General features: G+C 42.5%; 1 protein-coding gene across 2 annotated transcripts in view; it reads right to left on the reverse strand.

Moving 5' to 3' along the window:
- Positions 1 to 9,347: 9,347 nt before the first annotated feature.
- The window catches only part of FOXO3 (forkhead box O3), a 167,292-nt gene continuing 161,687 nt past the window's right edge, over positions 9,348 to 14,952 (reverse strand). For both annotated transcript variants that reach the window (XM_069077096.1, XM_069077097.1), the window contains exon 3: positions 9,348 to 14,501. The gene's annotated coding sequence lies outside the window, so the exon portion shown is untranslated. The remainder of the gene's footprint in view (positions 14,502 to 14,952) is intronic.

Consider the following 14,952-nt stretch of genomic DNA (forward strand, 5'->3'; position numbering starts at 1 on the left):
GTGGAGCTTGAAGTAGCTGTAACTTGAAAAAATCTTTTTTTTTTTTTTGACCTATGATTTCATCAGGATAGTGGAGTCTCGGTGAGGAATTTTTTTGAACCGATTCAGTCTGGCAAAGAGTCATTTGGACACACTGGGAGGTTAGGTAACTTGCCCAGGGTCACACAGTCAAATGGGACAGAGATGAGGTGGGAGGGGCGGCTAGGTGGCGCAGTGAATCTCTAGAACACTGGCCCTGGAGTCAGGAGGACCTGAGTTCAAGTTCGGCCTCAGAAACTTAACACACACACACACACACACACACACACACACACAAAACTAGCCGTATGACCTTGGGCAAGTCACTTAACCCCAATTGCCCTACCTTCCCTCCTCCAAAAAAAAAAGAAATTGGGTGGGAGAATATTACATACATTTTCTCATTTAATATGACCCTTACTTTGTATCCCCAGAAGTTAGTGGAGTGCCTGGTACACAGTAAGGGCTTAATAAATGCTTGCTGTCAGAGGTGGTATTTTTATTCCCGTTTTGCAGATGAGGACACTGGGGTTCTGAGAGGTTGTGACTTGCTCAGATCACACCCAAACCCAGGTCTTTCTGAAGCACTCTTATCTACTATGCTTCGATCTATATTATTGAGAAATTGTGTGAACGCCCCCACCTCCCAACTTCCGCCCCCAGCCCGGGACGAATGATTAGCTCAAGGTCCCCCAGTGCGTCAGTGAACCACACAGAGGATGCAGATCGAAATGTCCTGATGCCCAGCCCAGTTTCCAGCATCTTGTGCAATCTCTCCATGAAGAGGTTCGACGCCAAGGAAGCCACTCCTGTTTCCCTACCTCCCCTGGACAGCTCTCTCCTGCAGAGGTGAGAGGCTGCAGCTGGGCGGAGGAGAGCCCAGGTACCCGAACTCTGTGGCTGGGCCCTCCGCAGCAGCCGTGGAGTGAGGGGGCGGGGCGGAGCCCCAGCCCGGCCCCACGAAAGGACTGGAAGGGCCGGTTGTGAAGAGCCTTGCCTTTTATTGTTTGTTCGGACTCCCCAACGTTTCTGAAAGAGCCCGAGCCGGGCCGCGCTGCTGCTCTGCTCTGTAAGAGGGAGAGCTCTTCTCCCAGTCCGGCTTTCGGGAGCAAGCCCTCCTGATTAAGGTCCTTGTCCCTCCTGTTGACCCAGCTGTAGAAAGAGGACATCAGAGATGTGTCGAGTCCCTTGGGCGCACGCAATGCCCTCCTCTGACTGATGTTGATGCAAGGTGCCAGATATAGCCATCACTCAGTGTGACGTCCCCTAGGCGATCCTTCTTGCAGAAGCAAGGTTTTTGGGTCTTCAGGGCAATGCCTCAGCCCCATTCTGAAAACCTCTTCTTACACTGGGGGTTAAAAAGGAAGGGGGGCATACCCAGTGAGCACTAGTGTTTACATTTCTTGAGCATTATGGGTTACAGAGCACATACTTTTTACCCAGGGTGAGGAACCTGCGGCCTCAAGGCCACATGTGGCCCTCTAGGTCCTCAAGTACGGCCCTTTGACTGAATCTAAACTTCACAGAATAAATCCCATTAATAAAAGAATTTGTTCTATAAAAGTTGGACTCAGTCAAAGGGCCACACCCAAGGACCTAGAAGGCCACATATGGCCTCCAGGTGGATGGTTCCCTACCCCTGCAGTCTCACCTAAGCCCTGGTCAGGTCATACATTATTCCCTTTTTAAAAAAATCTGATTTCATAAAGATAGGGTTCCTAGTAAGGAATTTTTTTTTTAATGGATCCAGGCTGTCAAAGTGAGTCAATTGGGCACAGTGGGAGGTTAGGTAAATTGCCCAGGGTCACACAGCTAGTGTCAGGTGGCTGAGGTCAAATTTGAACTCAGTTCCTCCTGAGTTCAGGGCTGGTGCTCAGTCCACTTTGCCACCTAGCTGCTCCTCTGCAATGTCTTAAAGAATCATTTGGGCACACTGGGAGGTTAGGTAACCTGCCCAGGGACATACAGCTCTGATGCATCTGAATTGGCACAAAACCCAAACCTTCCTGACCCTCCTGACCCTAAGGCTGACTGTCTGCTATGACATGTTGCCTCTTTGTAAAATCTCCATTTTATAGGCAATCCATCAAATAATATTTGGGGATGCAAAGACAAAATAAAACACATTACTGCTCTCCAGAAGCTTACGTTCTAATGGCAGAGAAGACATGTGCAGAAATTAGTACATACAAGATACACCCAGAATAGATGGAAGGTAGCCTTTCAGGAAGAAGGCATTAGCAGCAAAGGCCTCCTACCAGACACTGGCACTTGAACTGAGTCTTGAAGGAAGCCAGGAATTCTAAGAGGCAGAGGTAAGGAGGGAGAGCATTCCTGGAAAGGCACACAGGCATCGCATTAATGCAGCTGTGTGTGATTACTGGCCGTAAGTAGGCCAGTAGAGTCATGGAAGGGAGGGATGTGTAAAAGACTGAAAAGATAAGAAGAGTTCAAGCTGTGAAGAGTTTAAATGCCACACTGCGGAGCTAATATTTGACCCTAGAGGTAGTAGGGAGTCATTGAAGTTTATTTGGAGTTTACTGAGTAAGGGATGACATGGTCAGGCCTGTGATTTACGAAAATCATTTGGGCAGCTGTGTGGAGGAGAGATTGGCATGGGGAAAAGATATGAGGCAAGGAGAGCAACAAAAAAGACTTGTAAGAGTCAGGGGGAAGGGGTGGCCAGGTAGCACAGCAAGTGAGAGCACCGGCTCCAGTGTCAGGATGACCTGGGGATTGAATCCAGGCTCAGACACTTAGCACCCACCCAGAAACACCTGGCTGTGTAACCTTAAGCAAGTTACTTAACCCCAATTGCTTAGGGGTGGCCAGGTGGCTCAGCAAGTTAGAGCACTGGCTCCAGTGTCAGGATGACCTGGGGATCAAATCCGGGCTCAGATACTTAGCACCATACCCAGAAATAATAACTGGCCCTATAACCTTGAGCAAGTTACTTAACCCTGATTGCCTTAAAAAAAAATGTCAGGGGGAAAAGCAATAAAGGTCTTAATGACGGGGATGGATGGATGCTACTTATGATGCTGATGTGATATTGCAAATGACTGGACAGTGGAGGATGACCCTGAGGTTGTGAACCAAAGTAACTAGAAGGCTGGTGGGAGAGAAGACAGTAAGGTGTTTGGGTTTTTGGGGGTTTTTTTTGCTTTTTGGAGGAGAGAGGGTAGGGCAATTTGGGTCAAGTGACTTGTGCAAGGTCACATGGCTAGTTTTGTGTTAAGTGTCTGAGGTTGGATTTGAACTCTGATCCTCCTAACTCCAGGGCCAGTGCTCTATTCACTGCGCAACGAAGAAAGTAAGTTTTGTTTTAGACACATTGAGTATGAGATGCTTCCAAGACATCCATTCTGAAATATCCAGTAAGTAGAGGGTTGGTAATTCAAGACTGGAAGTCAGGGGAAAGATGAGAAATGGATGAATGGATCTGAGGAAAGTCTTCATGAGATAATTGATGGGAGCTGATAAGATTAGTAAGTGAGAGAATATACAGAGAAAAGAGAAGGCACAAGACAGGGCCTAGGAGGATACTTAGGGGGTATGACCTGGATGAAAATCCAGCACTGGAGACAAGAAGGAAGTAGAAGGAGAACCAAGAGATCGCTGAGTCAGCAGATCAGTGAGCATTCATTAAGTATGTATCATGTGACAGGCCCTATGTGAAGTTCTGGGAATACAAAGAAAGGCAATAAACAAACGAATACATAAGTAAACCCCAATCCCTGTTCTCAAGTAACTCACAGTTTAGTGGGGGTGACAACAGGCAAACAGCTTTGTATGAGCAAGATATATAGATATATGTTTATACATACATATCTTGTTTGTATCTACTTATCTGTGTGTGTACACACACATACAGACATACACAAATATAGGCATGTACGTATGTACATACATATACATACATATATACACAAAAATACACACACACACACACACATATATATATATACACACTCACACATATATAAACTTTGAGCAATCTCAGAGGGAAGGTGCTAAGATTAAGGACAGGTAACAGTCTCTTGGAAATAGTGAGAGTTTAGCTGAGACTTGAAGAAAACCTGAGAAGCTAGGAGGGAGAGAGTCCTAAGCATGGGGGAGGGCCAGTGAAAATGGGCAGATGGAGTGTTTTATGTGATGAACAGCAAGGAGCCAGTGTTACCCAACTGCACAGTAGGAGAGGGATAAAGGTATAAGACTACTGGAAAAGTGGCAAGGGCCCAGGTTATGAAGGGTTTTAAAAGCCAAACAGAGGATCTTATATTTGATCCTGGAGGCAATAGAGAACCACTGGAGTTTGTTGAATAGGGGGATTATATGGTTAGACTTGGGCTTTAAGAAGATCAATTTGAGGGCTGAGAGGAGAATGGATTGGAGTAGGGAGAGACATGAAGGAGAGAGACCAATCAGAAGACTACTTCAGTAGTCCAGGTATGAAGCAAAGAGAGCCTACACCAAGGTAATCTCAGATGTATATAACAGATTTGTAGAAGTGATTAGTTTTAGCAACTGATTGGATATGGGGGTGGGACAGAAGGAAGAGTCAAAGTTGACACCTAGGCTGTAAGCCTGGATGACTGACAAGATATCGGTACCCTTGGCTGTCATAGAGAAGCTGAATGAGGGGAGAGGTTAGGGTTGGACAAGTAGATCTGAGACAATAATGACATCTATGGGAGCTGACAGCACCACATAAAATAGTATAGAGCGAGAAGAGAAGAACGTCCAGGACAGAGAACTGGGGGACAAGCACAGGTAGAAGGCATGACCTAGATAAAAATCCAGTCAAGGAGATTAAGGAGCAGTCAGGTAGGAGAACCGGGAAGGAGCAGTGTCACCAAGCCCAAAGAGAAGAGAGTATCAAGGGACATCAAAGGCAGAAGAGACGTCACATAGGGAAGGATAAGGACTGACAAATAGCCATTAGATTTGGCAACAAAGAGATCACTGGACATCTTGAATAAAGCAGTTCAGATGAATGATGAGAGTTAAGAGTTAAGAAGATAGTGAGAGGAAAGAAAATGATGGCACTGATCGTAGACAGCCTTTCCAAGTTTATCAGTGGAAGGGAGGGAAGACATGGGACAATAATAACTAGTAGGCATGGGGTGCATCCAGTGAGGTGTTTTTGAGGATGGGGGCCGTATAATCTTTTTAGATTATAGGGAAAGAGCCAGTAGACAGAGAGAGACAGTGGGGGATGACAGAGGGGGTAATATATTGGACGAGACTGTGTAGAATGGGATTGCTTGTATATGTAGAAAGGATTGCCTTGGCAAGAAGGGCGACCTACCTCCTCATATGAGATAGGGGCGAGAGAGGAGATAGTGGGGGAAGGCATCTGAGTGATGGGAGATGAGGAAGAAGAATGAAGGAGGGCTTTCAGTAAATGGCTTCATTTTTCTTATTGTTGTTGAGGCAACTGGGGTTAAGTGACTTGCCTAGGGTCTCACAGCTAGTAAGTATCTGAAGCTAGGTTTGAACTCAGGTCTTCCTGATTCCAGGGCCAGTGCTCTACCCACTGTGCAACCTAACTGCCCCAGCTTCAATTTGTCCATTGAAATGTGAGACAAGGTTCTCAGTCGAGATGGTAGGGGGAGGGGGAACACTGGGAGAGTTGAGAAGGAATAAAAAGCTTTGGAAAAATTGAGATGGTGAGTTTGATAGGGAATCAGTTGGGATATTATGAAAGGATTGCCTTGCCACAGTGAGGTCTCAATTGAGAAAACATGGAGGGAAGGGAATATGCAGAAAGATAAAGAGGTCAACCTTCTCAGTGCTGCAGAGAGGGCAAGAATGTGAAAAGGCCAAAATATTTGCTAATTACTGGTGACTTTGGAGAGACCTGTTTTAATGCTGAAATTGGAGGTTAAGTAACTTGCTCAAAGTCACAAGTCTAAGCTAATGCCAGTCTAGGTAAGGGCCTCAGATATATTTTTATTTTACCACTTTGACTCCCATATATTCCACTTAATTTCAATATGGCATCCTCTACATCAGAGAAACTGCTGCATTTGTAGTAGAGCTCATGGACAGAATATAAATTCCATCTACTTAATCTTTACGGCAAGCTGTTTACAAATGACAGAAATCACTCTTGGGGACAAAAGGGAAATTTTATTTTATTTTTCAGGCAGCTAAAGTTGTGGTCATGCAAGCAGGAGAGATGAATTAGTAGTCTCTGCTTTGTCTGGGGGTGGGGCTGGGGGTGAGGAAGGGGAATAGCCTTTATCAAGGATCTCTTACATATCGTGGTACTGTGTGAATTAAATACTTTAAAAATATTTCATTTGAGCCTTACAACATCCATGCAAAATAGGTGCTGCTATTACTCCCATTTTACAGCTGAGGAAACTGAGGCAAAGGTTTACATGACTTGCCCATGATCACCCAGCTAGGAAGTGTCTGAGGCTGGATTTAAACTTGGATCTTTCTGACTCAAGGCCCAAGGCTCGCATCACCTAGTGATCTACATGGAAAAAAAAATCCAGGAGAGGTGATTCTTGCCTTGTGGGTGTCACAGGAATGGGTGCTGTGGTAATACAAAGACACAAAATATTTCTCTAAGTTAGGGATTTCTAACCTTTTTTGTGTCATAGACCCTTTTGAAGCCTAATATAATCATAACTGAAGGAAATGTTAAATTTCAATTTGAAGTTATCAAAAATAAAGACATATTTTTTTCCCCATCCAAGTTCACTGATGCTCTGAAATCTATCCATCAACAGTAGAGAAATAATAGATCAATGATCACAGATAAAGAATTCTAGATGGAGGGGTGGGCTAGGTAGCACAGTGAATAGAACACCAGCCCTGGAGTCAGGAGGATCTGAGCTCAAATCTGGCCTCAGACACTTAACACTTACTAGCCGCATGACCTTGGGCAAGCCACTTAACCCCAATTGCCCTGTCTTCCCCCTCCAAAAAAGTAAAAAAAAAAAAATTCTAGATAGAAGTCTGGCACTGGAGTCATAGAATGTTTGAGTTGAATATAATCTTGGAGATCACCCATCTCAGGCACTTTGCATGTAATACTGGGCAAGTAACAACTGCCCTTGAGATTTATTTCCTCACCTGTAAAACAAGAATTTGACCAGATGATGTCTAGAACTGTGATCCAATCCCTCCCTACCTAATAAAGTCATACTTTTGATGGTCCAGTCTCCACTTGAAGAGGTCAGTGATTGAGGAACTCAAAGAATAGAGACTCTTTTAAGTTGGACAGTCTCAAGGATTTCAAGCTATCTTTTGTCCTATTTTAACTTTTCACTGACAGCTTCTCACCACCATCATCAGATGTCTATTTTATGTCTGCCATGTGCTAGTCATCTGTTGTCTTTGTATTAGCTTTTCTCTCTTTAATTAGGATGAAAGCACAGCCAGGTCAAGCATTATTTTATGACCCCTTCTTTCTCTTCTCCCATATCCCAAACATGACCCTATACCCACACTATCCAAAGATATGAGGTGGGAACACTATTGTCATCCATCCCTTCCCTATAATGATCAGTGGGGGCAGGCAGTGGTAACAGTCTTTGTCTCCCTTTATTCTCATGTTTCTGGTGCTTGTGGTCAGTAGTGACAACTGGGAAACAAGGCGTGCAGTCGAGAGCGTGTTGTTGTTGTTCAGTCGTGTCCAACCCTTCGTGATCCCTTTTGGGGTTTTCTCGGCAAAGATAACTCGAGTGGTTTGTCATTTCCTTCTCCTGTGGATCCATTTTGCCAGGCAATCAGAGGTTAAGTGACTTGCCCAGGGTCACTCTGCTACAAGTGCCTGAAGATGGATTTGAACTCAGGTCTTCCCGTCTCTGGGCCCAGTGCTCTTATCTACTGAGCCACCAGCTGCTTATGTTGACAAAAAGATGAACTGTATTTCCTATCTCCTGCTTCTGAGGACCTCTCCAGCTCTCAACTTAGGATCCTAAAATCCTGCATCTTAACTGTAGAACAGGAGACTTGAATTCAGTCTCTTGGGCATAAGATGGGTTGGAGATACAAAGACAAAACAAAAACTAGTACCTGCCTTCAGGGGGCTCACGTTCTTCTAAGAAAACTTTTGAATCAAAATATTCGCTGTCAAACTTGATTCTCGAAATAAGAGGCAACCTACCTGAAGAGCTGGTATTCAAACAGAAGACATCAGGACAACATAGAGTGGTAGAAAGAGCACTGAATTTGGGGTCTGATGGTCTAGTGCAGCTAGATGGAGGTGTAGATGGTGTTAGACTTAGGAGCAGGGAATGCTTGGGTTCAAATCCTGCTTTGGCTGCTTCTTAGTTGTGTGACCTTAGGCAAATCACTCATCTGCTGTGCCTCAGGTTCCTCATCTGCAAAAGGGGAAAATAATAGCATCTACCTCACAGAGTTGCTTTGAGAATCAAATGAGATATTTGTCAAGGGCCTATTCAAGTGTAATAGAAATGGTAGTTAATTTAATTATCTGGCTTCAAATCCTGGTTTTGCTCCTTATTGTGAGACACTGGACAGGTCATTTATCTCAGTTTTTCATCTGTAAAATAAAAGAGTTGGGCTGAATGACCTTTAGGTTTCCCTTCCAGTTCTAAGTCTGTGTGATTCTGTGAATACTTAGGTCAGTGCTTTAGATTAAAAATAAACCTAACCTGGGGGACTTCTAGAAGTGAACTAACTTTTCCTAAAGGATCAAGCTATTAAAAAAAATAAGCAAAAAAAAAAAAAAAATCCTGAGCCAGATTACTATGAATAGTTTTACAGCAGAGTAGAGTTCAGCAGCGGTTAAGTTAAAGGAGAGAGACTCCAAACCCAACACGTACATATGGGAATTATTGATTCTGTTCCTACCATAACCTTGAGAGTTTTGTGTTTGACTTGCAGTAGACCGTATGAATGCCCGATGTTTCTTTCCACGAGATTCACCTGCCTGAGAATGGTCTCCATGTGAATTATGACAAGGTCAATGGCCTCCAACAGCAAAAAGGTTCTAAAGGTCTCAACTTCAGTGCTGGCATGTTGGAACCTTCATTTAGGAGTCATAAGCAGCATGTAGACCTCAGATGCCTTAGACAGACCTCCCAATATTTTGATTTTGCTAAGCTGTCTGGGTGTTCTAAGGGCCAGATCTCGGGCACTCTAAGAGAAAGGTTTACACATTCTATTCCCAGCTCCCAAAGGTTTTGAATTGGCACAATTGAATGAACCTTTTTGGATGGAGGCAGCTTTCTACCACTATTGTCCTATACTGGGGTGAATCTAGGGGATTCTGTTATTGAAGGGGGAACGGAGTGGAGTGGAGGGGGAGGCAACTGGAGAACACCACACTTTTGCGAAGCAGGGCCGAGAGTCATTATGCTTTATTTACATGCGGTCATCATCTCTTTTACAAACTAGATTACAATTGAAAATGGAATACACAAGGTGATATCTACAGATAAACACTGAGGAAAAATAAGCACAGCATCTCTATTTCGTTTGGAAAGATTCTCAAATCAAAAATAGTTTCCTCCTCCTGAAGACAGAGGGTATATAGTTGGTTAGTCAATCCATGGCAACACAGGGTTTGACAAGATCCTCAGTGAGAATGCAAATGGATAGTGTTCACTCTAAAAGAAAGAATGAGGTACCACCAAAGAAAACGAGATACCTCTTAGCTCTTAGGTGTTTTGACTGTGGCCATGCACCAAAGACAGGGGTTTAACATCATTCTAGTTTGTACAGGTTATTAGCAAGAAACTAAAACAGAGAAGACAATTTTACAGATACTGTATACAGATACTTTTTTTCCATTCATGCAACTTTTTTTTTCTGAAAAAAAAGTTTAACATGTGAAGCCAAAATGCACAATACGTTTTTTTTTTTCAAATATTAACTAATCTGGTCCTCCACATCTGTTTACATTTCCAATGCACATGTACTAAGACAATTATATGAGAAACTGATTGCCAAGCAATAACATAATTTTAGAGAAATAAATGTCCTAACATACAGCTTTTTAAAGCAATGGTACAAATATTTCTGGAGTTAGGCAGAAGCCTCATAACCAATCATTCACAAAAGAAAAAAAATCACAAATAAAATTAAATAGGAAAAATACACAATCGTTCAAATTGCATAAAGGTTACCACTTTAGATGCTTAGTGCTTATGTATTAAATATTAACACTAAAACTCTTTAATAACTTGTGTATCTGCTATAAGATCTTGTTTGATGGGCATGATTTTAGGAAAACTATAGTCTTTTTCCTTTTTCCCCTTTCCCCAGAGATGCTGAACTTCATACCTCTTTGCCAATGATTATCTCCCCATAAAACCAACTGGTTTTCTTAATTAAAAAAAATCATACCTAATCATATATTCTCAAAATATTCCAAGAGAAAATAAAATCAGTGAATTTTAGTTACTGGAAAGATTAGTTTTCCTTAATCAGAGTGAAAATATTAGAAGAAACTTTTTTTTAAAGGAAAGGCAGAAATTTTGATTTTGGTTGCATAAAGTCTGAAGGCCTGAATTTCTCTACTGCTTTTTCCTTTTCTTTACCCATCCCCATGGAGTCTCTTACATTCCTGTGGGGAATAATTAAGTGGCTGTGGTACTACTTTGGTCTTGGTTGCATCTTTAAGAAGCCCAAATGATGACCATCAAAAAAAGAGCAAGATCCATCAGGCAGGAGATAAACCTGTCCTCATCATCCTTAGTCCAATGAACACAAATTGTTAACTAACTTGAAATCTTACCCCTATGAATGGGAAATATCTGCTGGTAGTAGTGAAAGCCACCATGAGCTTCATCCTCAGGGAGGGGAGGCAGTAGACGTGTTTATTAAAATCAACATACACACACACACACACACACACAAAATACCACAAAGCCTGCTTTGTACTGTATCAAACATCCTCCTCTGATTAACAGGAGAGATTTTTTTTTAAGTAAAAAAAAAATAACAAACATCCACCAAATGACTGTTTTTCAGCAAGAATAACATTATGGTAGATGAGGGAATTAAAGAAAAAAAAAAGAAAACTTCAGATTCATTCACAGCTAAGAATACCTGAACCTGAAAAGGGCAGTGCATATTCTGCACTTGAGTACATACAGGGAAAGCTTGCGATAAAGCTGTTTCCTAACTTTGGTAAAAGGTGTTTGGGCCTGGGGTCTCGGCGGGGAATAGTTCGCCAGAGAGCGTGTCTAATTAGAAACATTAGTTACTCTTCTGGTTTCTTTATCAAAAAGATAATGGCAGCCCTCCCTATACTACCCTTAGAGGTAGGGGGAGGAAAGGGAGGGTTAGGAAGGGCTGGAATTTGGTTGGCTGATACTAGCGATCAGATCACCTATGGGAACTGCATTTCCTATTTAGCATCCTATATCTGAAAACTGCCGAGAGTAGATTTTGCTACTTTGCTTTCAAACGTAGTTCTATTGACACAGAAGTCAGTAATGGTACTTCCAGATGATATGCATGGTTTGGCTTTTCCTTTTAAGTCTAATCTGTCAGAAGAGACAAAAGCCCCAAGTGCCACCTCTACCCAGCTCAGGTTAACAGAGATGTGGCCGCAACTCTAGCAGGGTTCTTGCTTCTTTGGCCTTTTAGCTCAGGCTCAGCTCCCGGGGCTCCTTTCTCCAGGGGACATAGTATATAGAACAGGGGGACTTCAAGCCAGTGGGAAGCTGAAGGGAAGGACTCTTCCTTCCTAGAGTGCAACTCTAGGTCCCAAAACAGAAGGGATCAAACCTTCCCTACCTTTCTTGCAGCCCTCCTGCATGGCTCAGGGATTCAGTTCCTTAAAATACCCCCATGCTTATACTATTGTTTCACTGAGTCATTCAATGGGGGGGAAGACTTCCTGTTCAGTTTTGTAGCTCCCTAGTCCCGTGCTTCCTTGCATTCAGCTGTGTTAGATTAAATTCTGAGTTCAAAACATTTCTCGAGATAATTTCTGATTAAAACCCATCAAATGTGGGAAAAACAGAGAATAAAAAAGATACTATATAACTGAAGGGAACCCCAATACCATTTTCTTTTTCAGTTGAAACACATTTAGGACTTTTCCTGACCTACTTTCTGCCCTCTCCCATCCCCAAACATCTCTTGGGGTCTAGAGCAACAAAGAAAAAACAACTTCCTTATAACTCAGTAGTTTAACTGTAATCTCTAGGCTCTCTAGCTGGAGTACCCTGAACCCTCATATAGCCTAATAGCTCCTTACCACCAGCTGGTTCCGCTTAGGTCATCTGACCATTTAACTCAAAACGGTGCATTCCCCTTCTCTGGCTCACTTGGCTAGCTTCTCCTTTCAGGGCAGAGGAATGAAGATGGAGAGTGGTATTTCTCCTTCACCAATGCCAAACCAGGTAGTCCTTTTGCTTTTCAGAGATGACTAGCAAGTAAAATTTGACAGGTGCCTTATTTGTACAATTTTCAAGCTCTTGCTATGGTAAAGGAACACAGGAAGCCAGACCCTGACGCTGACAAACCGACCATTCTGAATACATTTACTACTACCTTTTGCAATACAAAGGATAAGATCTTAATTTGTTCAAAACTTGCTATGTCCAGATTGGTCTACCATAACCACAACCACACCAGCATTTACAATTCTGTGAAACGTGATGAAACAAACAGGATCATCACCCAAAAAGGACAATACAAACACGGCAGAGTTGGGGTGAGGGGGTGCCCAGCACACCAGGTATAATTTCTACCAATATCGACCCCCAAGATAATGCAAAGAAACAAAAAGGGGGCTCAACAGATAGTGGCAAGTGCTTGGTAGATGGCGGCAGGTGCACGTGTGTGTTTCGTGTGTCGTGGAAGGAAGTCGCTATATGCTGCGTGAGATCAGTACAGTGAGAACTTCTACACTGAAACTTTGGGATGGAATACGGATTTGTATTCTTACCACCCATGCATAATTATTCATGTCTGTACTCTACATAATAAAATATATTTATACATTTATATGCATAATGATTTTATCCAAAGTGGGGGAAAAAAGGTCTTCATAAAGAATGTTGGACAAGTGGGCCAACGCTGAACTAACTGGAACTTCTTACCAGGTTCTTCCTGTACCAATGGAACACCCAACTCTACCCCCTACCAAAGAAACTAACATAAAGTATCACACTTTCCAGGTTAAACAGAAAGCACCTATACAGCACCATTAACTTCAAAAAAAAAAAAAAAAAAAGAAAAGCCTGGAAAAGCCTGAAAAATAAAGCAAAAAGTTTAAAATGGCCTTTCATTTCTGTTTTGTTTATTCAAATATAATCCAAACTTATTTAAAAAAATCAGTTTGTGGGGTATTGTCTCTCTCCCTTGAACAGTTCTGGGAGATCTGATTACACATTGAGGTGGAAAGTAATCAGGGAAAAGTATTCAAAGAAATATGAAACATCCCAACTTCCCCTCCCCCCATCAGTCTAGTTTGTACTTTTCATACAGATTATCCACTTTAGGCCTGACATATACTTGCAAAAACCTCATCTCACTTTCAATGAAGAACAGAACTACTTCCCCCCCACTTTCCTCCAAAAAAGAAATTTCTAAGTGGTTTTTGGCAATGAATGGGCATTTTAGCTTATTTCTCTCCTGAAAATAGCTGAGTTTCCAGCCAATAAACAGATGGTCCACTACATTAAATGGGGATCAGTTCACAAAAACCACAGGCCATCCTGATTTAGACAATAGCAAATCAGCTTCTGGGTCTCTTTGGTGGACCCTCCAAAAGAATCTTCTTGTTCAGAATTTTAAAAAGCAAAATAAAACACTGTATAGGATGCATTGTTCTTCATTTTTCCTGTGCTATGTCCTGTTTTTTGAAAATGATTGTGCCATTGTTAGGTTTCTAAGAAGAGAATAGTTTTCTATCAGACAAAACACGAAAGAATATGCTCCTTAGATTATGTGACTTGTCAGTCTACAAAATCAGAGGGATCCAATGTCTGGGACTCCTGAAGCAGGAACATAACTGGCAAGTGTTTGCTTCCTTCCAAAGTTTTCAACTTGCCAGGAAAAAGAAAGGGTGGGTGAATCTAGTTAACAGAAAAAAATAAAAAACAACGAAAAAACCCACTGCATGGGCACAGGAGTGAGAAAAGCAAGAAAACAAACACAAAATTCAAACTTAAAATAGCCCATAAACCATTGCTATATTATAACACCACATGATCACTGGCAGGGAACTACTGTTAAAGGGTACACAGTGTGTCTTGACAAGATGGCGCAGGGGCGTTGGGTGCTGTGTCCACAGAAGGTGCTCCATCATCCTGTACAGGGAAGATTTTGCATACGTTCTCAAGTTCAATAGGAGCTTTGCTGGGGGCAGGGGAATGAAGGGTCATTAACAGTCTCTGCTTGATTAGGAAAATGATACAGGATTGATTCACAAAGGTCATTAAGCTGTAAACGGTGTCACTGTCCACTTGCTGAGAGCAGATTTGGCAAAGGGTTTTTTATTTCTTCCTCTTTAGATCTTGTGTCAGTTTGAGGGTCTGAAGAAGAAAAAGAAGGAAAGCAAGATGATTAGAACATTCAACCCATACTCTGGGACTTCCAAATGTTGTACATATGACCCACAGGCCTCAATTCCTAAAACTGTTTTGCATTTACTTTGTATAGAGCCCGAAGGGCAAGGATTATTTCCTTCTTCTTCTTTGTTTTTGTTTTCTGTCTTTACATACTCAGTGGAAAGACAAATTTTACAGGTGTGGAGAGGGAGTCTCGGGAAGGTAAAGAACAAGGGGTTAAGTAACTTGCCCAAGGTTACACGGCTAGTTTTTTTGTGTGGGTATTAAGTGTCTGAGGCCAGAACTGAACTTGGGTCCTTCTGACTCCAGGGCCAGTGCTTTACTCACTGCACCACCTAGCCGCCACGCCCCGTCCCGCCCCCCACCCCCCCCCCCCCCCCAATAAGCTACTTGTTGATTGGAAATTTTCATTTCC

Source organism: Petaurus breviceps, unplaced genomic scaffold (assembly GCF_028583685.1).
Source record: "Petaurus breviceps papuanus isolate PSGF00001 unplaced genomic scaffold, PetGlider_PUasm1.0 90977, whole genome shotgun sequence".
In the NCBI taxonomy this organism is placed as follows: domain Eukaryota; kingdom Metazoa; phylum Chordata; class Mammalia; order Diprotodontia; family Petauridae; genus Petaurus; species Petaurus breviceps.